Here is a 27,572-nt window from a genome sequence, read left to right as displayed (position 1 = left end):
GGTGCATGTTCATCAATAATTGGAAGAAGCAATTTCATAAATGAATCAAGTGCAGTGTGTCACGACTCCCGCCGAGGGTGGCTTCCCTGCCTGTTCGGGCGGCGCCCTTTTCCCCTTTCCGTTGGTTTAGTCTTATTAGTTGTTCCTGTTTCTTTTGTGTTTCTTGATTTCTGGTCTATGTCAGCCTGTTAGGCCCGCTTAGGGTTGTGCGGGATTATTTTGTGTTCGCTGTCGGTTGTGGATGGATTTTTGTTCTCCGGATGGTTTTGCCCTGTGTGTTTGGGCTGGTCGGTGTTTCTGCGCCCTGTGTTTGGCGTGACCGTTTTTGTGCTGGAGAAATAAATCATCTGTTATTGAACCCTCTGCTCTCTGCGTCTGACTCCTACCTTCTACTCCTAGTAACTCATGACATGGTGTCTGGATGCTCCTCATTAATCACATCAGACCAACAAACATATTTAACATATTTTGTATTATCTCTTATACACTATTTTAGGCCCAACTGTTGAAACTTTAGCTTTCCTGGATATAGCCACTATATTGTGATCACTGCACCCAATGGGTACGGATACAGCTTTAGAACAAAGTTCTACAGTGTTAGTAAAAATGTGGTCAATACATGTGGATGATCTTGTTCCTGTAGTGTTTGTAAACACCCTGGTAGGTTGATTAAAAACCTGAACCAGATTACAGGCACTGGTTACAGTGAGAAGCTTCCTCTTGAGCAGACAGCTTGATGAAAACCAGTCAATACTCAGTTCCCCAAGAAAGTAGACCTCTCTGTTCACATCACATACACTATCAAGCATTTCACACATATTATTTAGATACTGACTGTTAGCACTTGGTGGTCTATAGTAACACCCCAAAAGAAAAGGCTTTAGATGTGCCAAGTGAACCTGCAACCACAACACTTCAATAACACTTGACATAAGAGCTTCTCTAAACATTACAGGGATATGTCTCTGAATATATACAGCAACACCTCCCCCATAAGCATTTCTGTCTCTTCTATAGATATTATATCCTCGTATTATTACTGCTGTATCATCAAATTAATTATTTAAGTGAGTCTCAGAAATGGCTAATATATGAATGTTATCTGATGTTAGTAAGTTATTGATTTCATGAACCTTATTTATAAGGATACATATATTAATATGGGCTATTTTCAGCCCTTTCCTGGGGAGCTTAAAGGATGAGTGTGATTGTCGAATATCATGTGTGAATGAACCCAGATTAACGAAAGGGAAAAGTAGTTATCTTGACACATCTCTCCCCTGTGTTTTCAGCTTATCAAGAACTTTATTGGGTTTGTGTGCCAATGGGAAATGCAGGCCCCAATGCAGCATCACAAACGTTCCCAGGCATGTTTCATACAACCTAAAAGTGTACAACAAATCAATAGTCTCTTCTGTATGAGACATGATATATACACAGAAAAGAACATAACCTATCCAGGAAGCACAGACCATTCACCTGCGACGTCAAGGGGAAATAGTGCTGCAAAGAAAAAGTATAGTGTGTTGTCCATTGTTGTCACTCTATGTCATTCCATTGAGTGCAGTACAAGACAGTGCCTGTATTTCATTAACAATCTACAGCAGTTCTCTCCAACCCTAGAACAGCTAAAGAAAGTCTGGCAGTGGCAAGTGATTATAAAGTACGGGAGTGAATTAAGAATACTATACGCAGGGATCTGGCAGGGTGGACAAAGGAGGGGTGCTCTTAAAACCACCTTATTGATTTTTAGCTTGGCCTGTGGCTCGTGGCTAGACTTAGGAAGACAAGTTGAAGGGAAGGTAATAAGATTGTGGCTGAAGCATAATGTTCTCTGTGGATGTTTTATAGAGTAACTACAGTATATGGACTGTTTGATAGACCAAGGACCATACAGTATATGGACTGTTTGATAGACCAAGGACCATACAGTATATGGACTGTTTGATAGACCAAGGACCATACAGTATATGGACTGTTTGATAGACCAAGGACCATACAGTATATGGACTGTTTGATAGACCAAGGACCATACAGTATATGGACTGTTTGATAGACCAAGGACCATACAGTATATGGACTGTTTGATAGACCAAGGACCATACAGTATATGGACTGCGTGATAGACCAAGGACCATACAGTATATGGACTGTTTGATAGACCAAGGACCATACAGTATATGGACTGTTTGATAGACCAAGGACCATACAGTATATGGACTGTTTGATAGACCAAAGACCATACAGTATATGGACTGTTTGAAAGACCAAGGACCATACAGTATATGGACTGTTTGATAGACCAAGGACCATACAGTATATGGACTGTTTGATAGACCAAAGACCATACAGTATATGGATTGTTTGATAGACCAAGGACCGTACAGGATATGGACTGTTTGATAGACCAAGGACCATACAGTATATGGACTGTTTGATAGACCAAGGACCATACAGTATATGGACTGTTTGATAGACCAAGGACCATACAGTATATGGACTGTTTGATAGACCAAGGACCATACAGTATATGGACTGTTTGATAGACCAAGGACCATACAGTATATGGACTGTTTGATAGACCAAGGACCATACAGTATATGGACTGTGTGATAGACCAAGGACCATACAGTATATGGACTGTATATGGCAGGGGTAATCAAAACCCAGCCTGGAGGTCTGGAGTGCCCTGCTGGTTATCTTTTCTACCTGGTAGGTAATAAATTATTGATTGTTGTCACTGGTTGGCCAGAAAGTCCACTAAACTGGTGTCTCCGGTCTGAATCAGTCCGTGATTATCTGGCTCGAAGGCGCTAGTGAAGGCACTGGAAAAAGGAAAGAAAGGCTGAAAATCACTAGTACTTCTAGACCCAAGGTCTGGATGTGAGAAAAGGGGACATGGGATTGAAATGAGATATGAGATGCCCAAGGAGTTAATACTGTACTCTTGATTTATTCAACCTTTATTTTGACAGGGAGTCATGTCTTACCAAGGCCTCTTTTCCAGGTGAGCCCTGTAACTATAAAATATACACATCAATACAATACGAAAAGCACAACAGAGATACAAAACACAGTCATAGAAAACAAACCCATTTTACATGAAACGTGTCCTCAATCTGCAGTCTGAAATGCCTTAGAGGCACAAAATCATCCAATTTTAGGGGTTTGGAGATTTTCACTCTTCACTCGGCAACAAGTGCTCTTACCTAGTCAGTAAAACGGTTTATTGTATGCTCGTTGCAAGGGTAGCTCATCCAAATACATTACTGATAAGAAATAGCGAGACTCCCTCGATGAGAGTTCATTACTAGACAAAAGCAGCCATGCCAGTACCAGTACCAGTGTTAAATACCATTGGATCTGAGCCACTTATAGGATTGACAAATGAGCCGTGTGCTGAAAGCACCATTGGGTTCTCAAACTCCATTGAGCACCTGTGTGTGTGTGTGTGTGTGTGTGTGTGTGTGTGTGTGTGTGTGTGTGTGTGTGTGTGTGTGTGTGTGTGTGTGTGTGTGTGTGTGTGTGTGTGTGTGTGTGTGTGTGTGTGTGTGTGTGTGTGATGGTATGGTGGGACAAGGGGTTTTCCCCCGAGAAACAGACATTTAGAATGACTGACGATGTCACTATCGATAGGAAGGCATCATCGGGGAGGAAAATGGAGTAGAAAGATAATAATTAAGCAATAAGGTGTGGGGTGGTGTGGTATATGGCCAATATACCACGGCTAAAGGCTGTTCTTATGCATAACTCAGCACAGAGTGCCTAAATACAGCCCTTGGCCTTGGTATATTGGCCACATACCACAAATCTGAGACTATCACAGTGCAGGTGCATTTATACGGAGACTTGATTACACACAGGTGGATTGTATTTATCATCATTAGTCATTTAGGTCAACATTGGATCATTCAGAGATCCTCACTGAACTTCTGGAGAGAGTTTGCTGCACTGAAAGTAAAGGGGCTGAATAATTTTGCACGCCCAATTTTTCAGTTTTTGATTTGTAATTTTTTTTTGAAATATCCAATAAATGTCGTTCCGCTTCATGATTGTGTCCCACTTGTTGTTGATTCTTCACAAAAAAATACAGTTTTATATCTTTATGTTTGAAGCCTGAAATGTGGCAAAAGGTTGCAAAGTTCAAGGGGGCCGAATACTTTCGCAAGGCACTGTATATACACACCATATACACACTCACTAGACTATATATACACACCATATACACACTCACTAGACTCTATAAACACACTCACTAGACTATACACACACACCATATACACACTCACTAAACTATATATACACACCATATACACACTCACTAGACTATATACACACACCATATACACACTCACTAGACTATATATACACACACCATATACACACTCACTAGACTATATATACGAATAAGGACAAATATTTAGAGGAATTGCAGCTATTGTGGCTAACTGTCAGAAAAGCCCTGTACAAGCATAGGAAAACTATGATAAAAGACCAACAGGAATTACTGGCACATTAGTCCAGCATTTTGTGTTATCATTGCACTTATTAGCCTTTAAAGTAGAGGGAGAGGCCTAGACAGACAAAAAAAATGGCCATGCGTAAATCATCCGGATTTAACACTTTCCTCGAGATTAGTAATTTGTTTTACATTTCCTAGCCTTGATGAGGACACTGCGGTAATGAGAAAAGTGTTAAGAGAACAACAGAGAAATAGAAGACTGATGACGTCACCGGAACCACAGAATCAGAATGGATTCTAATTCAAATTCTTTGTCCGGAACATTCTTCTGTGGAAAAGCATTGTGTGTCTAACATGGTGAACGTTCAAGACCAGAACATACAGCATAATCACATAGCTAGAACTGAAATAGAATTAAAGTTGGTATACTAGAGCCAGAGAGAGAGAGAGTGAAGGAGGGATTTGCGTTTTGCCAATGTTGGTGCATAACAGCATACCATTCAACATCTTTGAGATAGAGACATTATTTTTGATATTTTTTTACTTAGACATCCAAAGTCAGACAGCATATTGCCAGGCACAATACTGTATTGTCTATTCTTTCCCCAGTGTCTGGAGAGTTTGTCCTGGAGCTCTCATTCTATCCTCCACACCTCCAGCCCCTCTTCAGGTCCCCCTCTCTAGGTCCCCCTCTCCACATCCCCCTCTCCATATCCCCCTCTCCACATCCCCCTCTCCAGGTCCTCCTCTCCACATCCCCCTCTCCATATCCCCCTCTCCACATCCCCCTCTCCAGGTCCTCCTCTCCACACCCCAATCTCCAGGTCCTCCTCTCCACATCCCCCTCTCCAGGTCCCCCTCCCCACAACCCCTCTCCATATCCCCCTCTCCACATCCCCCTCTCCAGGTCCTCCTCCTCTCCACACCCCCTCTCCAGGTCCTCCTCTCCACATCCCCCTCTCCAGGTCCCCCTCTCCCGATAACCCAGCTGTAATCGTTTAATTAACTGGCTTATTACTGAGGAAGTCACTTAATTAAACACAGTAATTGGGTCAATCCATAAGACTGCCAAATAGCCAGGCTGCTAAATAGTCAATTTATGGTACCCAAACAATCTGCACTGACTCTATCTTGCACTGACCCTATGCACACTCACTAGACTATATATACACACCATATACACACTCACTAGACGATATATACACACACCATATACAGTACCAGTCAAAAGTTTGGACACACCTACTCATTCAAGGATTTTTCTTTAATTTAACTAGTGAAGACATCAAAACTATGAAATAATACATATTGAATCATGTAGTAACCAAAAAAGTGTTAAACAAATCAAAATATATGTTATATTTTAGATTCTTAGTTGCCACCCATTGCCTTGATGACAGCTTTGCACTCTCTTGGCATTCTCTCAACATGCTTCACAAGGAATGCTTTTCCAACAGTCTTGAAGGAGTTCCCACATATGCTTAGCACTTGTTGGCTGGTTTTCCTTCACTCTGCGGTCCAACTCATCCCAAACCATATCAGTTGGTTGAGGTCGGGTGATTGTGGAGGCCGGGTCATCTGATGCAGCACTCCATCACTCTCCTTCTTGGTCAAATTGCCCTTACTCAGCCTGGAGGTGTGTTCTGGGTTATTGTCCTGTTGAAAAACAAATGATAGTCCCAGATGGGATGGCATTTCACTGCAGAATACTGTGGTGGCCATGCTGGTTAAGTGTGCCTTGAATTCTAAATAAATCACTGACAGTGTCACCAGCAAAGCACCATCACATCTCCTCCATCTGGCCTACCTGATTAAATAAAGGTGAAATATATATATTTTTTAAATGCTTCACGGTGGGAATGACACATGTGGAGATCATCCGTTCACCTACTCTGCGTCTCACAAAGACACGGTGGTTAGAACCAAAAATCTCAAATTTGGACTCATCAGACCAAAGGACCGATTTCCACCGGTCTAATGTCCATTGCTCGTGTTTCTTGCCCCGAGCAAGTCTCTTCTTCCGATTGGTGTCCTTTAGATGTGGTTTCTTTGCAGCAGTTCGACCATGAAGGCCTGATTCTCCTCTGAACATTTGATGTTGAGATGTCTGTTATTTGAACTCTTTGAAGAATTTCTTTAGGCTGCAATCTGAGGTGCAGTTAACTACAATGAGCTTATCCTCTGCAGCAAAGGTACCTCTGGGTCTTCTTTTCCTGTGGCAAATTGATCAGAAATACAGCGTAGACATGGATTATTGTATGACTATTGTAGCTGGAAACGGCTGATTTGTTATGGAATATCTACATAGGCCCATTATCAGCAACCATCACTCCTATGTTCCAATGGCACGTTGTGTTAGCTAATCCAAGTTTATAATTTTCAAAGGCTAACTGATAATTAGAAAACCCTTTTGCAATTATGTTAGCACAGCTGAAAACTATTGTCCTGATTAAAGAGCATTGGCCTTCTTTAGACTAGTTGAGTTTCTGGAGCATCAGCATTTGTGGGTTCAATTACAGGCTCAAAATGGCCAGAAACAAAGAACGTTCTTCTGAAACTCATCAGTCTATTCTTGTTCTGAGAAATGAAGGCTATTCCATGTGAGAAATTGCCAAGAAACTGAAGATCTTGTACAATGCTGTGTACTACTCCCTTCACAGAACAGCGCAAACTGTCTCTAACCAGAATAGAAAGAGGATTGGGAGGCCCTGGTGCACAACTGAGCAAGAGGACAAGTACAGTACAATGTAATGAAAAAAATGAAAAGATGCTGGAGGAGTGGTTGAAGCCATCTGTCAAGCATGGTGGAAGCAATGTGATGGTCTGAGTGTGTTTTGGTGGTGGTAAAGTGGGAGATTTGTACAGGGTAAAAGGGATCTTGAAGAAGGAAGGCTATCACTCCGTTTTGCAGCGCAATGCCATACCCTGAGGATGGCACTTAATTGGAATCAATTTCCTCTATTAACAGGACAATGACCCAAAGAACAGCTCCAAACTATGCAATAACTATTTAGGGAAGAAGCAGTCAGCTGGTATTCTGTCTATAATGGAGTGGCCAGCACAGTCACCGGATCTCAAACCATATTGAGCTGTTGTGGGAGCAGCTTGACTGTATGCTACATAAAAAGTGCCCAACAAGCCAATCCAACTTGTGGGAGGTGCTTCAGGAAGCATGGGGTGAAATCTCTTCAGATTACCTCAACAAATTGACAACTACAAGGCCAAAGGTCTGCAAGGCTGTAATTGCTGCAAATGGAGGATTCTTTGATGAAAGCAGTTTGTAGGACACAATTATTATTTAAATTGAAAATCATTATTTATAACGTCTTGACTATATTTCCTATTCATTTCATGTATGTTGTAAGTGACTCCAAACTTTTGAATTGTAGTGAATATTTTTTAAATATTTAACCTTATTTAACTAGGCAAGTCAAATAAGAACAAATTATTACTTACAATGGTGGCCTACACCGGCCAAACCCCGACGATGCTGGGCCAATTGTGCGCCGCCCTATGGGACTTCCAATCACGGCCGGTTGTGTGTAGTGACGCCTCTAGCACTGAGATGCAATGCCTCAGACCGCTGCACCACCCAGGAGCCCCAGGACTAATATGGACTTGGTATTTTACCAAATAGGGATATCTTCTCTATACCACCCCTACCTTGTCACAACACAACTGATTGGCTCGAATGCATTAAGAAGGAAAGAAATTAACAGACACACCTGTCTGCATTCCAGGTGACTAACTCATGAAGCTGGTTGAGAGAATTTCTAGAGTGTGAAAAGCTGTCATCAAGGCAAAGGGGGCAACTTCAAATATAACATATATTTTGATTTGTTTAATACTTTTTTTGGTTACTACATGATTCCATATGTGTTATTTGATAGTTTTGATGTCTTCACTATTATTCTGCAATGTAGAAAATAATACAAATAAAGAAAAACCCTGGAATGAGTAGGTGTGTCCAAACTTTTGACTGGTACTGTATATATATTCTTGTGTATTTTATTTTATTGCTCATGCTACTATTTTATTATTATTTTAGAACTCTGTATTGTTCAAACTCTGCATTGTTGGCAAGGGCTCGTAAGCAAGCATTTCACGGTCAAATTTACACCAGTTGTATTCGGCGCATGTAAGCAACTTTTTCTTAATTTGATTTGATTCATCAAAGTCCTCTGGTGAATCTGACTGCTAGACCTGCTAATAATAACCTAGGAATCCTCCACAGGGTCTGTGTCTCTCCTGACTGTCTGTACCCATTACAGCAGGGATGTGCAACACCAGTCCTCGGAGGCCAGAGTGGTCACACCTTTTCCGCATCCCTAACAAACACATCTGATTAAATTAATTGCATTCTAAACTGAAGATCATGATTCTTGGAGTCAGGTATGTTAGCTGGGACTGGGTCAAAAGTGTGACACGAATCAGGCCCCTGAGGACTGGAGTTGCCCACCCCTACACTACACTCATCCCTATGAGCAAAAGATGTTGAAAAGACGTCTTTTTGGTATTTTAACATCTTGTGCTCATTGGAATAGTAATAGGACCAGTATATTCCTTGATGGAGTAGACCGATCAGTTATAATCACTAATAATGTTGACCATTTCAAATAATAGTAGATTGTAAACACATTGCATCAACTTTATATCCAGGGTGGTGACTGTGGTCTGTGTCTAAAACATTTCAACCTCATGACTTCAATGGTCAAATAAAGAAAAGATAGTAGGATAGAATGGTACTGAGAGGAAATGAATAACCTCAACCTTAACCGAGACTGTCAGTCAAGGCGATATACCACACATCAGCCTCCTCATCAATACTATACACCTCTAACTCTATCAATAAAATACATCACTATCTTACTCCTCTTCTATCACCATCAACAGTCTATCCCTTAATGTCTTCCACCCTGCAAACCCACGTCAATATTGGTCCCACAGCACCACAGATCAATATAGAGATGGATTAATATAAATTTAGAGATCTCCTCCAATGCTTTCACCATCCACGTAATCAATGGCTGGTTAAGGCTAGCAAGGAATACATCTCGATTAATGGGTGTTTCAACCCATCAGGAGTAACTCTATTACATGTGTCAGATGAGGAAACTAAGGGTCACAAGGCCCGCTCACACACACACGAATGCAAGCACACACACACACACACACACACACACACACACACACACACGCACACACATCAGTCATGAGACAGTGACTAGGCCATTTGATCAGATTGACAGCCATGTTGATACAGTACACATCCCAGTCACCCAGCTGGCTGTGGGCAGAGTGTATTATAGTATTTATTAGGGTGTATATTCACCTACCATTGTTGATGGATCAAATGTGACATGTGATTATAACTTTGTCACCAAGCCACAGGCCAACACAGTCGTCAGAGACAGCACACAGTCGTCAAAGCTTGTGGCAAATAATTCCCATGTATTCATTACAACTGGCAAGTACATTTGACATTTTTTACGTTGAGCTTTTTCACAATATGAAGACCAAATACATTTTCAATACTTTTCAGTACTAGCAGCCCACCTGATTCAAATGTTTCACTAATCCACAAGCACAGATACAGTTACAGTAGGTGGAATGGAAGGGCTCGAGGTCAGGTTTGGGAAACACAGATCTATCACAAACCTCACCACATCATAAACTCACACCCTGTTCACACTATCACCAAACCACTCATCATTCTTTTATTTTTTTTATTTATTTTACCTTTATTTTACTAGGCAAGTCAGTTAAGAACAAATTCTTATTTTCAATGACGGCCTAGGAACAGTGGGTTAACTGCCTGTTCAGGGGCAGAACGACAGATTTGTACCTTGTCAGCTCGGGGATTCGAACTCGCAACCTTTCGGTTACTAGTCCAACGCTCTAACCACTAGGCTACCCATCATTCTACCATCATTCTACCGTCATTCCAACATCCTTGACACCATCATTCCACCGTCATTGGCACATCATTCCACCATCATTAACACCATCATTGACACCATCATGCCACAATCATTGGCACACCATTCCACCATCATTGACACCGTCATTCACCATCATTCACCATCATTGACACCACCATTCCACCCTCATTGACACCACCATTGACACAGCATTCCACCATCATTTCACCATCATTGACACAGCATTCCACCATCATTTCACCATCATTGACACCATCATTCCAACATCATTGATAGCATCAGTCACCATCATTCCACCATAATTGACACCATTGTTGACGCCATCATTCCACCATCATTGACACCGTCGTGCCACCATCCTTGACGCCATAATTTCACCATTATTAATACAAAAAATATTATCTGTGATGTGCTAGATGCATTGTTAAAGATTGAAATAAAAATAATCCACTGGGGCTGATATGCTTGAACCATTGTTGCTGCAGCTCTCTGGCCCCCTGTTTGTTGAATCTTTAACACATGTTTTACCTGACGATTATATCTGGTACTATCCCCAAGGTTTGGAAAAGGGCCATGTACTCCCCCTTCACAAAGGTGGTGACCTCTGTGATCTAATTAATTACCGCCCTATTTCTAAACCTTCTTGCCTAGCTAAAATATTAGAATCCTTGATTAATTTTCAGCTAAGATCTTTCTTATCTTTGAATGTATTCTAAATGTGCATCAGTCAGGTTTTAGACCAAGTCATAGCTCTATCTTTGCTGCTGTAAAGGTTTTCCTCCTCCTCTTCGTCTGAGGACCAATGCGCAGCGTGTAAGTGTCCATGGAGAAACTCAAACATGAACACACTACAAAACAATAAACGTGGCAAAACCCGAAACAGCCCTATCTGGTGCAGAGAACACAGAGACAGGAAACAACCACCCACAAAACCCAACACAAAACAGGCTTCCTAAATATGGTTCTCAATCAGAGACAATGACTAACACCTGCCTCTGATTGAGAACCATATCAGGCCAAACATAGAAATAGACAAACTAGACACACAACATAGAATGCCCACTCAACTCACGTCCTGACCAACACTAAAACAAGGAAAACACAAAAGAACTATGGTCAGAACTATGGTCAGAACTTTGTGCGGACTCCGACCGCACAACCTAAACCTATAGGGGAGGGTCTGGGTGGGCATCTGTCCGCGGTGGCGGCTCTGGTGCTGGACTTGGACCCCACTCCACCATTGTCTTTGTCCACCTCCTTAGCGTCCTTTGAGTGGCGACCCTCGCCGGCGACCTTGGCCTAGGAACCCTAACAAAAGGCCCCACTGGACTGAGGAGCGCCTCTGGACTGAGGGGTGCCTCCGGACTGAGGGACAGCTCTGGACTGAAGGGCAGCTCATGACTGAGAGGGCAGCTCATGACTGAGAGGGCAGCTCATGACTGAGAGGTAGCTCAGGACTGAGGGGTAGCTCAGGACTGAGGGGTAGCTCAGGACTGAGGGGTAGCTCAGGGCTGAGAGGTAGCTCAGGACTGAGAGTTAGCTCATGACTGAGAGGTAGCTCAGGACTGAGGGGTAGCTCAGGACTGAGGGGTAGCTCAGGACTGAGAGATAGCTCAGCCTGGTTGACTGGCGGCTCCGGCTGAATGGCGGCTCCGGCAGATCCTGGCTGAATGGCAACTCTGGCAAATCCTGGCTGAATGGCGGCTCTGGCAGATCCTGGCTGAATGGCGGCTCTGGCAGATCCTGGCTGACTGGCGGCTCTGGCGGCTCCATGCTGACTGGCGGCTCTGGCGGCTCCATGCTGACTGGCGGCTCTGGCGGCTACATACTGACTGGCGGCTCTGGCGGCTCATGACAGACTGGCGGCTCTGGCGGCTCATGACAGACGGGAGACTCTAGCAGCTCTGGACAGACGGGAGACTCTAGCAGCTCTGGACAGACGGGAGACTCTAGCAGCTCTGGACAGACAAGAGACTCTAGCAGCTCTGGACAGATGGGAGACTCTAGCAGCTCTGGAGAGACGGGAGGCGCTAGCAGCGCTGAACAGGCGGGAGCACCTGTAGCCAAAGGACGGAGAGACAGCCTGGTGCGGGGGGCTGCCACCGGAGGGCTGGTGCGTGGAGGTGGCACTGGATGGACCGGACCGTGAAGACGTACTGGAGATCTTGAGAGCAGGGCTGGCACCATCAGCCCTGGCTGGATCTTCACCCTATCCCGGCAGATGTGGGGAGCTGGGATGTAGTGCACCGGGCTAAGCACGCGTACTGGGGACACAGTGCGTTCCACCGCATAACACGGTGCCTGACCAGTACAACGCCCGCCACGGTTAGCACGGCTTGACGCACTGTAGTTCTGAGCTGGCACAGGGCGTGCAGGGCTAGGAAGGTGCACAGGAGGCCTGGTGCGTGAGGCTGGCACAGTCTTCACCAGGCGACTAGCACGCACCTCAGGACGAGTATGGAGAGCTGACCCAGGTGCCATCAAATCCCCGACACGCTCCGTCGGGCGAATGCCGTGCCTCATGCACAAACACAGCACCTCCCTCATCACTCTCTCCTCCAATTTCCCCATTAACTCCTTCACTGTCTGCTTCGCTCACATCCAACACCGGCTCTGGTTCCATCCTTGGCTCCTCACGGTAAACAGGGGGAGTTGGCTCAGGTCTGACTCTGCCACACTCTCCCTGTGCCACCCGCAACACATTTTTGTGGCTGCCTCCCGGGCTTCCAGCCGCTCTGCCGTGCTAGCTCCTCATAATGCCGCCTCTCTGCTTTCGCTGCCTCCAGCTCTGCTTTGGGGCGGCGATATTCCCCTGGCTCTGCCCAGGGACCTTTTCTGTCCAACTCGTCCTCCCATGTCCATTCCTCCTTCATGTGCTGCTCCTGCTGCCGCTGCCTGTTACCACGCTGCTTGGTCCTGTTGTGGTGGGTGGTTCTGTAAAGGTTTTTCTCCTCCTCTTCGTCTGAAGAGGAGAGGCAAGAAGGATCGGAGGACCAATGCACAGCGTGGTAAGTGTCCATGGTTTTTTAATAAGAGAAACTCAAACATGAACACACTACAAAACAATAAACGTGGCAAAACCCGAAAACAGTCCTAACTGGTGCAGAGAACACAGAGACAGGAAACAACCACCCACAAAACCCAACACAAAACAGGTTACCTAAATATGGTTCCCAATCAGAGACAATGACTAACACCTGCCTCTGATTGAGAACCATATCAGGCCAAACATAGAAATAGACAAACTAGACACACAACATAGAATGCCCACTCAGCTCACGTCCTGACCAACACTAAAACAAGGAAAACACAAAAGAACTATGGTCAGAACGTGACAGCTGCATCCTTAATTATAAATAATGTGGTTAACTGTATGGACAAAAGGCAACATTGTGCTGACTCTTCATTGACCTGTCAAAGGCTTTTGATACTGTTGATCACTCACTGCTAATTCAGAGGCTTTCCTCAATTAGCCTAGACCTGGCTGCATGTAACTGGTTTAAAAATTACTTGATAGATATAAGTCAATGTGTATGTACTGATGGTGTTAAATCAGGTTTCCTGGATATTACGAAAGGTGTCCCGCAGGGGTCAATACTGGGTCCTGTATTTTTTACAGTTTATATTAACAACTTGTCTGTACAGTTTTGTTTACCTGCACTTGTATGCCGATGATACTGTTGTGTAAGCTATTGCCCCCAAAGTTTACCAGGCTCTATCTGAACTACAGCCTGCCTTCATTGTATTACAGAAAAACTTTATTGACCTGAAATTAGTGTTGAATGCAGGTAAAATTAAGTATATGTTGTTCTTTAGAGCGCATAAAAATAACAATGATGATTTAAGCATATGTACTTTAGATCGTGTTCCTGCTTACAAATATCTGGATAGATGAAAAGCTGTCTTTTAAACATAAGAATGAGTGTCGTTTTGTCTCAAGAGCTCTTATAGGACCAAGACATAAATAATAATATAATAATAATCAATAATTTTGCTTTTTATTTAACCATTACACATAAAACCTTATTTACTCATCGAAATTTGTGAATAACTCACCACCGGTTAATGAGAAGGTTGTGCTTGAAAGGATGCACATAACTCTACAATGTTGGGTTGTATTGGAGAGAGTCTCAGTCTTAAATCATTTTCCACACAGAGTCTGTGCCTGTATTTAGTTTTCATGCTAGTGAGGGCTGAGAATCCACTCTCACATAGATACGTGTTTGCAAAGGGCATCGGTATCTTAACAGAGCAATTTGCCAAGGCATGATCATCTGAGAGCAGCCCAATCCAGAAATCTGGCAGTGGCTTCTGATTAAATCACATTTTCACAGAACAACTTGTTGCAATTTTGATGAGGCTCTCTTGTTCAGATATCGATAAGTGGACTGGAAGCAGGGCATGAAAGGGATAACGAATCCAGTTGTTTGTGTCATCCATTTTGGGAAAGCACCTGCGTGATTGCGCACCCAACTCACTCAGGTGCTTCGCTATATCACATTTGACATTGTCCGTAAGCTTGAGTTCATTTGCACAAAAAAAATCCTACAATGATGGAAAGACCTGTGTGTTTCCCTTGTTAATGAAGACAGAGAAGAGCTCCAACTTCTTAGTCAGCCTCAATTTGGTCCCACACATTGAATATAGTTGCTGACATTCCCTATCATCCTAGATTCAGATCATTCAGGTGAGAAAAAACATCACCCAGATAGGCCAGTCGTATGAGAAATTCATCATCATGCAAGTGGTCAGACAAATGTGTCAATACTTTGCCCCTTGATAGCCAGCGAACTTCTGTATGTTGCAAAAGTGTTAAGTGGTCGCTGCCCATATCATTGCATGGTGCAGAAAATACACAAGAGTTCAGGGGCCTTGTTTTAACAAAGTTAACCATTTTCACTGTAGTGTCCAAAACGTCTTTCAAGCTGTCAGGCATTCCCTTGTCAGCAAGAGCCTCTCGGTGGATGCTGCAGTGTACCCCAGTGGCGTCGGGAGCAACTGCTTGCACTCGCGTTACCTCTCCACTATGTCTCCCTGTCATGGCTTTTGTGCCATCAGTACAGATACCAACATGAGCAGCAGCTATGTTTGGCTACATATGGACCGTTAGTGGAATTCCTGCAAGAGAGTAACAGTTAATGTGATTGGATGTTAATTATTTGACTAGGCTACCTGTATTTGATATTGTGTTGTATTTTTCGCTGAACACAAGTTGGTTTAAATGTATTTTTGTCAGTGAAATGAGGCTACTCAGGCGAGAAGAAAAACGCGTTGGAAAATATAAATGGACTGTTTGAAAATGTGAAGAAAAGAATGTGAATCCCATTTTTATTTGGCGTACCCCCAATGGCATTGCGCGTACCCCTGGGAATACCTGCTCTACATAGACATGTCTTGTATGTGCAGAAAGCTTAAATTCTTGTAAATCTCACTGCACTGTCCAATTTACAGTAGCTGTTATTATTCCACTATCATTAACGCCATCAGGCGCATTTCATCCATCACTAAAAGTCGACGAAGATGAACCCACAATCTGAACCGACCGACAAATATGGAAAATTCTCCTTTATATTTGAGTCACACTGACTCCAAATGACCCTGCCAAGGTGAGAACATTGGGAACCTGATGTAAAATCTATCAATAAACCATAATATAAGTATTAACCTAACATAGTAGGTGTAAAAGAAACACCTGAAACTAGATCCCCTACATACTGGTCTTTAGGAGAAGGAAAAAAACTGTCAGGGGAGGTTCTCTTCTGCTCTGTTTAACCAATCCAGTAAATGTGGAGAAGGAGTAGATGCAGGCTCTTTTTCGATCTCCCCTGAAATCTGGAACATCCCATTACATGGGCTTGCTCCTACCTATCTCTCTGATTTGGTCCTGCCGTACATACCTACACGTACGCTACGGTCACAAGACGCAGGCCTCCTAATTGTCCCTAGAATTTCTAAGCAAACAGCTGGAGGCAGGGCTTTCTCCTATAGAGCTCCATTTTTATGGAACGGTCTGCCTACCCATGTCAGAGACGCAAACTCGGTCTCAACCTTTAAGTCTTTACTGAAGACTTATCTCTTCAGTGGGTCATATGATTGAGTGTAGTCTGGCCCAGGAGTGGGAAGGTGAACGGAAAGGCTCTGGAGCAACGAACCGCCCTTGCTGTCTCTGCCTGGCCGGTTCCCCTCTTTCCACTGGGATTCTCTGCCTCTAACCCTATTACAGGGGCTGAGTCACTGGCTTACTGGGGCTCTCTCATGCCGTCCCTGGAAGGGGTGCGTCACCTGAGTGGGTTGATTCACTGATGTGGTCATCCTGTCTGGGTTGGCGCCCCCTCTTGGGTTGTGCCATACTCAGCCTGGGCTATACTCAGCCTTGTCTCAGGATGGTAAGTTGGTGGTTGAAGATATCCCTCTAGTGGTGTGGGAGCTGTGCTTTGGCAAAGTGGGTGGGGTTATATCCTTCCTGTTTGGCCCTGTCCGGGGGTGTCCTCGGATGGGGCCACAGTGTCTCCTGACCCCTCCTGTCTCAACCTCCAGTATTTATGCTGCAGTAGTTTATGTGTCGGGGGGCTAGGGTCAGTTTGTTATATCTGGAGTACTTCTCCTGTTCTATTCGGTGTCCTGTGTGAATCTAAGTGTGCGTTCTCTAATTCTCTCCTTCTCTCTTTCTTTCTCTCTCTCGGAGTACCTGAGCCCTAGGACCATGCCCCAGGACTACCTGACATGATGACTCCTTGCTGTCCCCAGTCCACCTGACCGTGCTGCTGCTCCAGTTTCAACTGTTCTGCCTTACTATTATTCGACCTTCTGCCTTATTATTATTCGACCATGCTGGTCATTTATGAACATTTGAACATCTTGGCCATGTTCTGTTATAATCTCCACCCGGCACAGCCAGAAGAGAGAGACTGGCCATCCCACATAGCCTGGTTCCTCTCTAGGTTTCTTCCTAGGTTTTGGCCTTTCTAGGGAGTTTTTCCTAGCCACCGTGCTTCTACACCTGCATTGCTTGCTGTTTGGGGTTTTAGGCTAGGTTTCTGTACAGCACTTTCAGATATCAGCTGATGTACGAAGGGCTATATAAATAAATTTGATTTGATTTGGTTTGAAAATAAATTTGATTTGATTGGACTTAGTCAGAGGCTATATAATTATGCACTGTCTTATACAGATGTAGGATCTTAATTTGATCACTCTGTTGCAGGCAAACTTTCCTGCATTAGACTTCTAGTGTATTTGAGGTTTCTGACTTGAATTTCCCTTCAACCCCTACAAAAATGTCCATTAATTATAATCCACATAATAATTCACATTTCCTGTTGTTGTGGGATTATTTTCCTGCTGTAGCAAACTGGCTCAAATTAAGATCCTACATCTGTATTTAATAATAATAGCATAACACACCTGACTCAGACCTGCAGTGATGCTGTGAAAGGCAGCTGCAGAGTTGATGTGATGTGACACCCGTGATGTGGCAGATAAAGAACACCCCTGTCAGGAATTGAGTGGGAATCGACACAAAGTCCTCACCCACCGCCGTTTCCCCTCCAAACACATTTTGTTGTGTGTTCAGCTCCTGTTTTATCCAACAAGGAAGAGCCACTTAGGAGAAAAGAAGAACAACGTTTTTCTTCTTCAGAAAACTGTCTGTGATTATCTGCTTTTCAAGGGAGATTCAGGACTCTTCTCAGTAGGTTGTGTAAACGGGGTTATGTTCCATTAGGCACCACGTAATGAAAATGAGCGTTCTTATTGGATGAGTTAATGTTGCATGTGCCTATTTCAGTGTTTTAAAACGTTTTTTTCCATTTCGTGCCTATTGAACACATGACCCAGGACACAACTTGTTGGAATGGCTTCTCAATTGGAGCTCTGCGTACTATAGGCATATGCAAAACATTATGATTTTTTATTTGATTTCTCCCTCAATTCATCCGAGATTTGTAAAACGTATCCAGTATGGCATCCATATTAGGAATGCAGTTTGATGACTTTCTAACAGGGATCGCTTTAGTCTTAATGGGTTCTTTTTTCTCAAGCAGAGTGGCTGTCTTGTGCTGCTGGTAGTAGTACTATACAACTGATCCACAACTATACGGGAGGGTTTCCAACAACTGTACAACTGTTACAAACTAGTGTAACATGCACCATGTCACTGACATAACTCCAGAGTAGAACGTATCCTGGTCCTTTATCTGATGCTGAAGCTGTTCAAACGATTGCACAGAAGAACAACAGAGAGCTGATCAAGAGCTAATTTCACAGTTTCCTCGAATCTGTGTCGTGCCGGATGGGGAGAGCTTTGAATTATTTTGCCCCCAGGTCTGAGGAGGCCGCATCTAATTGTCTTGAAATCCCTTTAAAATCCCATTTACACACTCCTCTCTCTTTCTCTCTCTTTCACACACGCACACGCACACACACGCACGCACGCACGCACGCACGCACGCACGCAAGCACACACACACACACACACACACACACACACACACACACTCTTTCTCTGTGTCTAATCAGAAGACACAGACTAAGTGGAGAAAACCCTTTCCCTGAGACGATATTATCTGTCTACTGGGTTTCACCCTGGGTCGTCTGTGCACCGTAAAACTGTAAAAGCCCACTGAGCTAAAGGCTAAGCATTTGCTTAGGGAGCTAACGCAAGCCTAATTTGAAACACAGCGTATATATGGATTATTTTCTGAGAAAACTAAAAGGCTAATTTGATTGAGTAGATTTCCATTGTGCTCTGAAACCTTTATCTATAATGAAGTTTGACCGATAGCAGCTCCAGTCAATGTGTAGCTTTGAACCTGACCTCCTGGGTCCCTCTGTGCCTTCACCTCTCTCTGGAATCCGCAATATTCACCCCCAGATTAGCCTTTATCTCCCATTGGGCAGCTAGCCATGTACAGCTTAAACCTATAATCAGTTGAAAGCTAATCCTGATTGACTCCTTTGAACAACCCCAAATTGATATTGACTGATATTCAAAGAAAAACACCTCCGTCAAACCACTGTTCAACCAGGTATGGAATAAGCCTTTAAAATAATCTAGGTAACCAGGTGTAGATTACGTTTATAATCAAAGCAAATTAAAAGACAGGAATTAAACTGATCCCGATTAACCCAATATTGGCTTTAGTAAGGAACATTGTATAATTTCTAAAAGAAACCATGTACATCAAAATGCAGACAATTCTGATTCTATGTCAAGTGAATGACAGAGAAACAAAAACTACAGATGTGGGATCTTAATTTGAACCCGTTTTTAAACCTCAAATACACTACAGGTTTTACATTTCCTGCATTGCAGGAATGATATCCTGCAACAGGGTGATCACATTAAGATCCTACATTTGTATAGGACCCTGAGCACCTCACTAGCACTCTAGTGGGTTGCCCCCCCTCCTTGCTGTCCTCAGTCCACCTGGCCGTGCTGCTGCTTCAGTTTCAACTGTTCTGCCTGCGGCTATGGAATCCTGACCTGTTCACCGGACGTGCTACCTGTCCCAGACCTATTAATTGACCATGCTGGTCATTTATGAACATTTGAACATCTTGGCCATGTTCTGTTATAATCTCCACCTGGCACAGCCAGAAGAGGACTGGCCACCCCTCATAGCCTGGTTCCTCTCTAGGTTTCTTCCTAGGTTTCGGCCTTTCTAGGGAGTTTTTCCTAGCCAACGTGCTTCAACACCTGCATTGCTTGCTGTTTAGGGTTTTAGGTTGGGTTTCTGTACAGCACTTTGAGATATCAGCTGATGTACGAAGGGCTATATAAATACATTTGATTTTGATTTGATATTGAATTTGTTCATTTAGGGTTGGTGCAGTAAGGCTTGTATGGTAACCCACTGCACTGCTAACTGTCTGGGGCTTTCCTCTTATTCACAGCACCAGAATAGCTCTAGGCAGTAAATATAAATCTAGTATGGGAGAGTGGGATAAATTGAGCCAAAGAGGTAAGTTGAGTCACCCTTGTTTCTAGGAAACCATACACAAAATTAATAATTTGACCAAATCTTTTTTGAAATAGGTCATAATTGCATTGAGTCTGTGAAGGAAGAAACCCCATGGAAAAAAAGTAGTAAGTAACTGTGAACAAAGGATTTATGGACTACAGCTGTAGATAGCCCCTCATTAAGTGGTGGTGGTGGTCCATTGACAGAACACACTAAATGAGTCCTGGAAAGCAACAGAAACTGCCCCCGGGCTTTAGCCTAAGTCTTGGGCAGCTATGTGCTCTGCCGTCATCAGATCATCAACAGGACATTTCTTTGCAGACAGTATTTTGCACCGAAAGCATAAAGATTTAACCTTCTCCCTGGGGTGTTAACTGTGGAAAATAATAGTCCTGCATCGTCTCGGTGGAGATGCATCGATTTAAAGACCAGGGGATCAATGGGAGGATAATGAGAGTGATGGGAGAAATATGCTCCTGTCAAGGGTCAGGACTTTAACTGTGCCACGAGCACTGAGAACAGAGAGAAAGAGCACAGAAAGAGAAAGAGTACAGAAAGAGAGAGAGAGCACAGAAAGAGAGCACAGAAGAGCTAGAAAGAGCACAGAAAGAGAGAGCTCAGAAAGAGAGAGCACAGAAAGAGAGATCACAGAAAGAGAGAGAGAGCACAGAAAGAGAGAGTAAGCACAGAAAGAGAGAGAGAGCACAGAAAGAGAGAGAGCACAGAAAGAGAGAGCACAGACAGAGAGAGTGAGCACAGAAAGAGAGAGTAAGCACAGAAAAGAGAGAGAGCACAGAAAGAGAGAGAGCACAGAAAGAGAGAGAGCACAGAAAGAGAGAGAGCACAGAGAGAGAGAGAGAGCATAGAAAGTGAAAGAGAGCACAGAAAGAGCGAGAGAGAGCACAGAAAGAGGGAGAACACAGAGAGAGAGAGAGAGAGCACAGAAAGAGAGAGAGCACAGAAGAGAGAGAAAGAGCACAGAGAGAGAGAGCACAGAGAGAGAGCACAGAAAGAGAGAGCACAGAAAGAGAGAGCACAGAGAGAGAAGACAGAAAGAGAAAGAGAGCACAGAGAGAGAGCACAGAAAGAGAGAGCACAGAAAGAAAGAGCACAGAAAGAGAGAGCACAGAAAGAAAGAGCACAGAAAGAGAGAGAGCACAGAAAGAGAGAACACAGAAAAAGAGAGAGCACAGAGAGAGAGCACAGAACGAGAGCACAGAACGAGAGAGCACAGAAAGAGAGCACAGAAAGAACACAGAAGAGAGAGAGAGAGAGAGAGAGAGAGCACAGAAAGAGAGAGAGAGAGAGAGCACAGAAAGAGAGAGAGAGAACACGGAAAGAGAGAGAGAGAACACAGAAGAGAGAGAGAGAGAGAGAGAGAGAGAGAGCACAGAAAGAGAGAGAGAGAGAGAACACGGAAAGAGAGAGAGAGAACACAAAGAGAAAGAGAGCAAATAAAAGAGAGAGTGCTCGGTTTAAGCAGTGACTGTGTACCAGCAGTTATTCTTGTACACATCATGAAACTCCATGAAGAATATACCATACAACACAAATAAATCGTTATCAAGTTAAAATATTGCCATGTTATTTTACATTCTAACTTGATTAATAAAATCCAAAGAAATAGTATTTTCTTCTCCTTAGCAATTTATTGTCCTCTCCTTATGTCTTGATATTGCATCAAATAAATCAGTCTAATCTACCAAATTGTTGCTCACTTACTGTGTGGTTTTTATTTTCCTTTTTAACTAATTTGTTTCAGTGGCATTCTACATGCTTTACCTGTAAATGACAGTGGGAAGAACTCCTCCATACTTCAGCAAGAACCCAGAGAGAAATTATACATTGCTCAAACTGATAACTAACTAACCCTAAAAACACTTGCCACCCTATAAATAAACCAGCCACCAGAAGATTAGCCAAACTGCACTAAGCTGTTTGGCAACTTCTCAGGTTTAAAACTGAACCCAAACTCATTCAGTATCAGCCAGGGAAGTATCCCAGCAAAAAATCAAGCCAGGTGATTTCTCCCCTCCACCCCCACCTTAAACCAAGCCTGAAGGTCGAAGGTCAGTCTTACCTGAGTACTATGGAGGAGTTTGGGCGCAGGTCCTTTAAGTGATTTTGGTCTACAGTGCAGCAGCTCTAGTTAGTGTCCTGTCTTCTTTCTCAGTGTATTTCATCTATACAGACAGGCTGTTGCTCAGACCTCTTATAGAGGGGCACACCCCTCCCTCTGGTGCTGCCCCCTGCATCCCCCTTTCACTTTCATCACAGAGAGGAGGGGGATGGAGAGAGTGGAACGAGAGAGGGAGGGGTTGGAGACTTAGAAACAGAGAGCTAGTGAGAGAAAGAGGGGTTGGAGACTTAGAGACAGAAACCTAGTGAAAGAGAGGGGTTTGGAGAGATGGAGAGAGGGAGAGAAAGGGGGACAGAGAGAGAGAGAGAGAGAGAGCGAGAGAGAGAGAGGGGGGAAGGAAGGAAGGAAGGAAGGAAGGAAGGAAGGAAGGAAGGAAGGAAGGAAGGAAGGAAGGAAGGAAGGAAGGAAGGAAGGAAGGAAGGAAGGAAGGAAGGAAGGAAGGAAGGAAGGAAGGAAGGAAGGAAGGAAGGAAGGAAGGAAGGCTTATTACATATGATGGACAGGCAGACTTCCATTAGTTTGTCAATGTATAACCTGCGGTCTCCTACTTCAGCTCCCAACACATTTAGCCATTTTCAAACAGCTGAAACAGTCTTTTCCTGCATTATAGAGCTATAATCATTATGCTCATTCTATAGAAAACATATATGTATATTTTTCTCCTTATCTAAGCATAGATCTTGAGCTGTCTCTATCCTCCTGACTGGTGGTTCCTTTTTAAAGCAATGAAATAAGCTTCTCTGCATCTCTGGGTAAACGATGGAAAGGAATGTGTGTTATTCAGTACATTTAGTTATTGCTTACTTTTCTGAAGACTACCAACCTTACCAGCAGGCATGCAACTAAAATAGTTAAATAATCTAGCTACTGAAATGGACTCTTGGTAGCTAGTCATGAGGTTGGGAACCGATCTGGGCTAAAGACAACTTCTGAAAACTGCTAGGTCACAAGTAGTATTATAGAGAAACAACAACAACAAACATTTTTAAAATAAATACATACATATATATATTTTAAAAAGGACAACTCTGAGGGGGAACGTGACCCGGCGACCCTGTGACCCCTACGAGCCTCTGTGCTTTCCTACTTCCAGATAAAATCATCTTGGTAAAATTGACCTTTTAATAATTATATTAATTGAGTCTATTCTCGAGATGACAAAGCCATAATAATTTCTTCTCTCTTCCTCTCATTGTGTTATCTCTAAACCCTGGTCCGAGTCAGTGATCCAGTCCATGAATCGCTCATCTTTATCTGTGCAGCTACTGACGTACATGTAGCGTTGGTTCATCATACTAGCCAAAGAACAAAAATACAACCCAAATGATTCACAACCTTTAAAGGGATTTTTTTTTTTAAATGTCAACTTCATTTTCATCATCTCCAGCATTACCCCAACATCAACGTATGTGAAAAGGGAGCATTTCTATGTTTTGTAGTAAAAAACAAAGAGGAAGATAAGGGTTTCCACTGACATCATCGGTGTGCTACACGTGATTTTAACCAATTATGACGAGGCATTGCCTACTAATTGCCTCCTAATTGTCCACTAATTGGTTGAAGATGTCATTGGAAACACTTGTCTTCCTCTATCTTTTTTTACTACAAAACATAGAAATGTTCACTGTGATTATTATTATTCGACCATGCCGGTCATTTATGAACATTTGAACATCTTGGTCATGTTCTGTTATAATCTCCACCCAGCACAGCCAGAAGAGGACTGGCCACCCCTCATAGCCTGGTTCCTCTCTAGGTTTCTTCCTAGGTTTTGGCCTTTCTAGGGAGTTCTTCCTAGCCATTGTGCTTCTACGCCTGCATTGCTTGCTGTTTGGGGTTTTAGGCTGGGTTTCTGTACAGCACTTTGAGATATAAGCTGATGTATGAAGGGCTATATAAATGCATTTGATTTGGTTTGATTTGAAATGGGACGTTTTCACATATATTGATGTTGGGGGTGGTGCTAATTTCCCTTTAAGTACGTTAGACGCAAACAGATCCTCTCACTGGGATATACACTGAGTGTTTCCATGACACAGACTGACCAGGTGAATCCAGGTGAAAGCTATGATCCCTTAATGATGTCACCTGTTAAATCCACTACAATCAGTGTAGATGAAGGGGAAGAGAAAGAAAGATTTTTAAGCCCTGAGACATGGAATGTGTATGTGTGCCATTCAGAGAGTGAATGGAAATAACAAATATTTAAGTACCTTTGAACGGGGTATTGTAGTAGGTGCCAGGCTACCAGTTTGTGTCAAGAACTGCACCGTTGCTGGGTTTTTCACCTCAACAGTTTCCCATGTCTATAAAGAATGGTCCACCACCCAAAAGACAACCAGCCAACTTGATACAACTGTGGGAAGCATTGGAGTCAACATGGGCCAGCATCCCTGTGGAATGCTTTCGACATCTTGAAGTGTCCATGCCCAGATGAATTGAGGGTGTTCTGAGGGCTAAGGGATGTGCAACTCAATATTAGGAAGGTGTTCCTAATGTTCTGTACACTCAGAGGAGTTGTTCCTTAGAGAGCATTGCAGTCAACAGAGCCACAGATAAAGATGTCTGTATGTCTCACAGTCCTAAGGCTTTAATTAAGACCATTCAATCAAAGTGGTTGTGCTTTCCTGTTTGTATGTGTTCGTGTTTGGTCACGTCACTTCCCACTGGGAAAACAATAGTTCAATCAATGTTTTTCCATGTGATTTCAACCCCCAAAATCTATGTGATGACATTGAATCAACGTGGAAAACTACTTGGATTTATAAAAAGTAATCACTGTAAACGCATTTAGTCTTTTTTCACCCAACTTTGAATCCAAATCCAATGACACGGTGAAATGTTTAGTTGATTTCACGTTGAATTCACGTTAGTTGAAGGTGCAAACAAATGTAAATGAAAACTAGACATGGAACTGACGTCTGAACCCAGTTGGTTAACTTTGCATCGTTAAGAAATATTTGTATGGATGAGAACAACCCCCTCTAACACACACACAGAACCCCCCCTGAGACCGCCCTCCCTCTCACACACACACGCACACAGAGCCCCCAGACCCCCGCCCCCTCACACACACACACACACACACACACACACACACACACACACACACACACACACACACACACACACAGAACCCCCCCAGACTCCCCGCCCCTCACACACACACACGCACACAGAACCCTGTCCGCCAGACCCCGCCCCTTACACACACACACAGAACACCCTCCCCCAGACCCCCGCCCTCCCTCACACACACACAGAACCCCCTCCCCCAGACCCCACCCTCCCACTCACACACACACAGAACCCCCAGACCCCACCCACCCTACACACACAGAATCCCCAGACCCCCCCCACACACACACACACACACACAGAACCCCAGACCCCACCCACCACACACACACACACAGAACCCCCAGACCCCATCCACCCACACACACACACACACATACACACACACACTTCTCAGCACCACCACCACCACCGTCACAAACACACAATCTTGACCTTTTAACTTCCCTCACAGACAACGCAAACACAATCTGTATGTTGCACTCAATACCTAATGACTGTACTACTCTAGCCACTTAGTTGTCCAGACAAATTGAGCCGGTGTGTTCTGTGACAAACTGATAGTGGACCGTACTGAACAGCAGTAGACTCACAGGTCCTCTCTAGTACAACAAAGTCCAGCACATTTAGATTGTAATGGTTACTGATCTCTGTGAACTCTACTGATCATTGGTCCAAATTACTGTTGTACGTCAGTAGACTAGTCCACTCGAGCAATGTCGATCTGCCGTATGACAAATACTATTGTCTTGATATGATATGCTTTTTAAAACCTTGGAAAACCTGGACTTTTCAATGGTGGACCTGGGTGTGAGGTCACCCAATGGGCACAGACGTCAATTCAACGTCTATTCCACGTTGGTTTAACGGTGGAAACAACATTGATTCAACCTGTGTGCCCAGTGGGCAGTGTGATGGGCGGTGTGGGACATCGTAGCAGAGGACATGTGGAGTTGGAGTGGTGGGTGTGGTAGTCTTCTGTACACTTTAATAGTGGACACGTGTTGAGCTGTTACCTCGTCCTTGGCTCCATCCTTCACCTCTCTGTATGTGAGTACCGTCACGCCCCTCACAGGTCAAAGGCCTCCCATTTCTGCAGGGGGTACCCTTCTCTCACGGGGCGTGTCACAGAGGGCGCTGACAACATGGGCTGCCTGCAAATTGACATGACATTATTACTCTGCTCTCATCCTTCTAGACCTATCGGCTGCCTTCGATACTGTGAACCATCAGATCCTCCTCTCCACCCTCTCCGAGTTGGGCATCTCCGGCGCGGCTCACGCTTGGATTGCGTCCTACCTGACAGGTCGCTCCTACCAGGTGGCGTGGCGAGAATCTGTCTCCTCACCACGCGCTCTCACCACTGGCGTCCCCCAGGGCTCTGTTCTAGGCCCTCTCCTATTCTCGCTATACACCAAGTCACTTGGCTCTGTCATAACCTCACATGGTCTTTCCTATCATTGCTATGCAGACGACACACAATTAAACTTCTCCTTTCCCCCTTCTGATGACCAGGTGGCGAATCGCATCTCTGCATGTCTGGCAGACATATCAGTGTGGATGACGGATCACCACCTCAAGCTGAACCTCGGCAAGACGGAGCTGCTCTTCCTCCCGGGGAAGGACTGCCCATTCCATGATCTCGCCATCACGGTTGACAACTCCATTGTGTCCTCCTCCCAGAGCGCTAAGAACCTTGGCGTGATCCTGGACAACACCCTGTCGTTCTCAACTAACATCAAAGGCGGTGGCCCGTTCTTGTAGGTTCATGCTCTACAACATCCGCAGAGTACGACCCTGCCTCACACAGGAAGCAGCGCAGGTCCTAATCCAGGCACTTGTCATCTCCCGTCTGGATTACTGCAACTCGCTGTTGGCTGGGCTCCCTGCCTGTGCCATTAAACCCTACAACTCATCCAGAACGCCGCAGCCCGTCTGGTGTTCAACCTTCCCAAGTTCTCTCACGTCACCCCGCTCCTCCGCTCTCT

At 44.1% G+C, this 27,572-nt stretch overlaps 1 protein-coding gene across 1 annotated transcript in view; it reads right to left on the bottom strand.

Moving 5' to 3' along the window:
- LOC115146667 (proenkephalin-A-like) overlaps window positions 1–22,533 on the bottom strand; it is a 47,512-nt gene extending 24,979 nt beyond the window's left edge. Inside the window, exon 1 of the mRNA XM_029688734.2 lies at window positions 22,447–22,533. The gene's annotated coding sequence lies outside the window, so the exon portion shown is untranslated. The remainder of the gene's footprint in view (window positions 1–22,446) is intronic.
- Window positions 22,534–27,572: the final 5,039 nt, after the last annotated feature.

Source organism: Oncorhynchus nerka, linkage group LG18 (genome assembly GCF_034236695.1).
Source record: "Oncorhynchus nerka isolate Pitt River linkage group LG18, Oner_Uvic_2.0, whole genome shotgun sequence".
Lineage (NCBI taxonomy): Eukaryota > Metazoa > Chordata > Actinopteri > Salmoniformes > Salmonidae > Oncorhynchus > Oncorhynchus nerka.
This window is presented reverse-complemented; position numbering and strand designations above follow the sequence as displayed.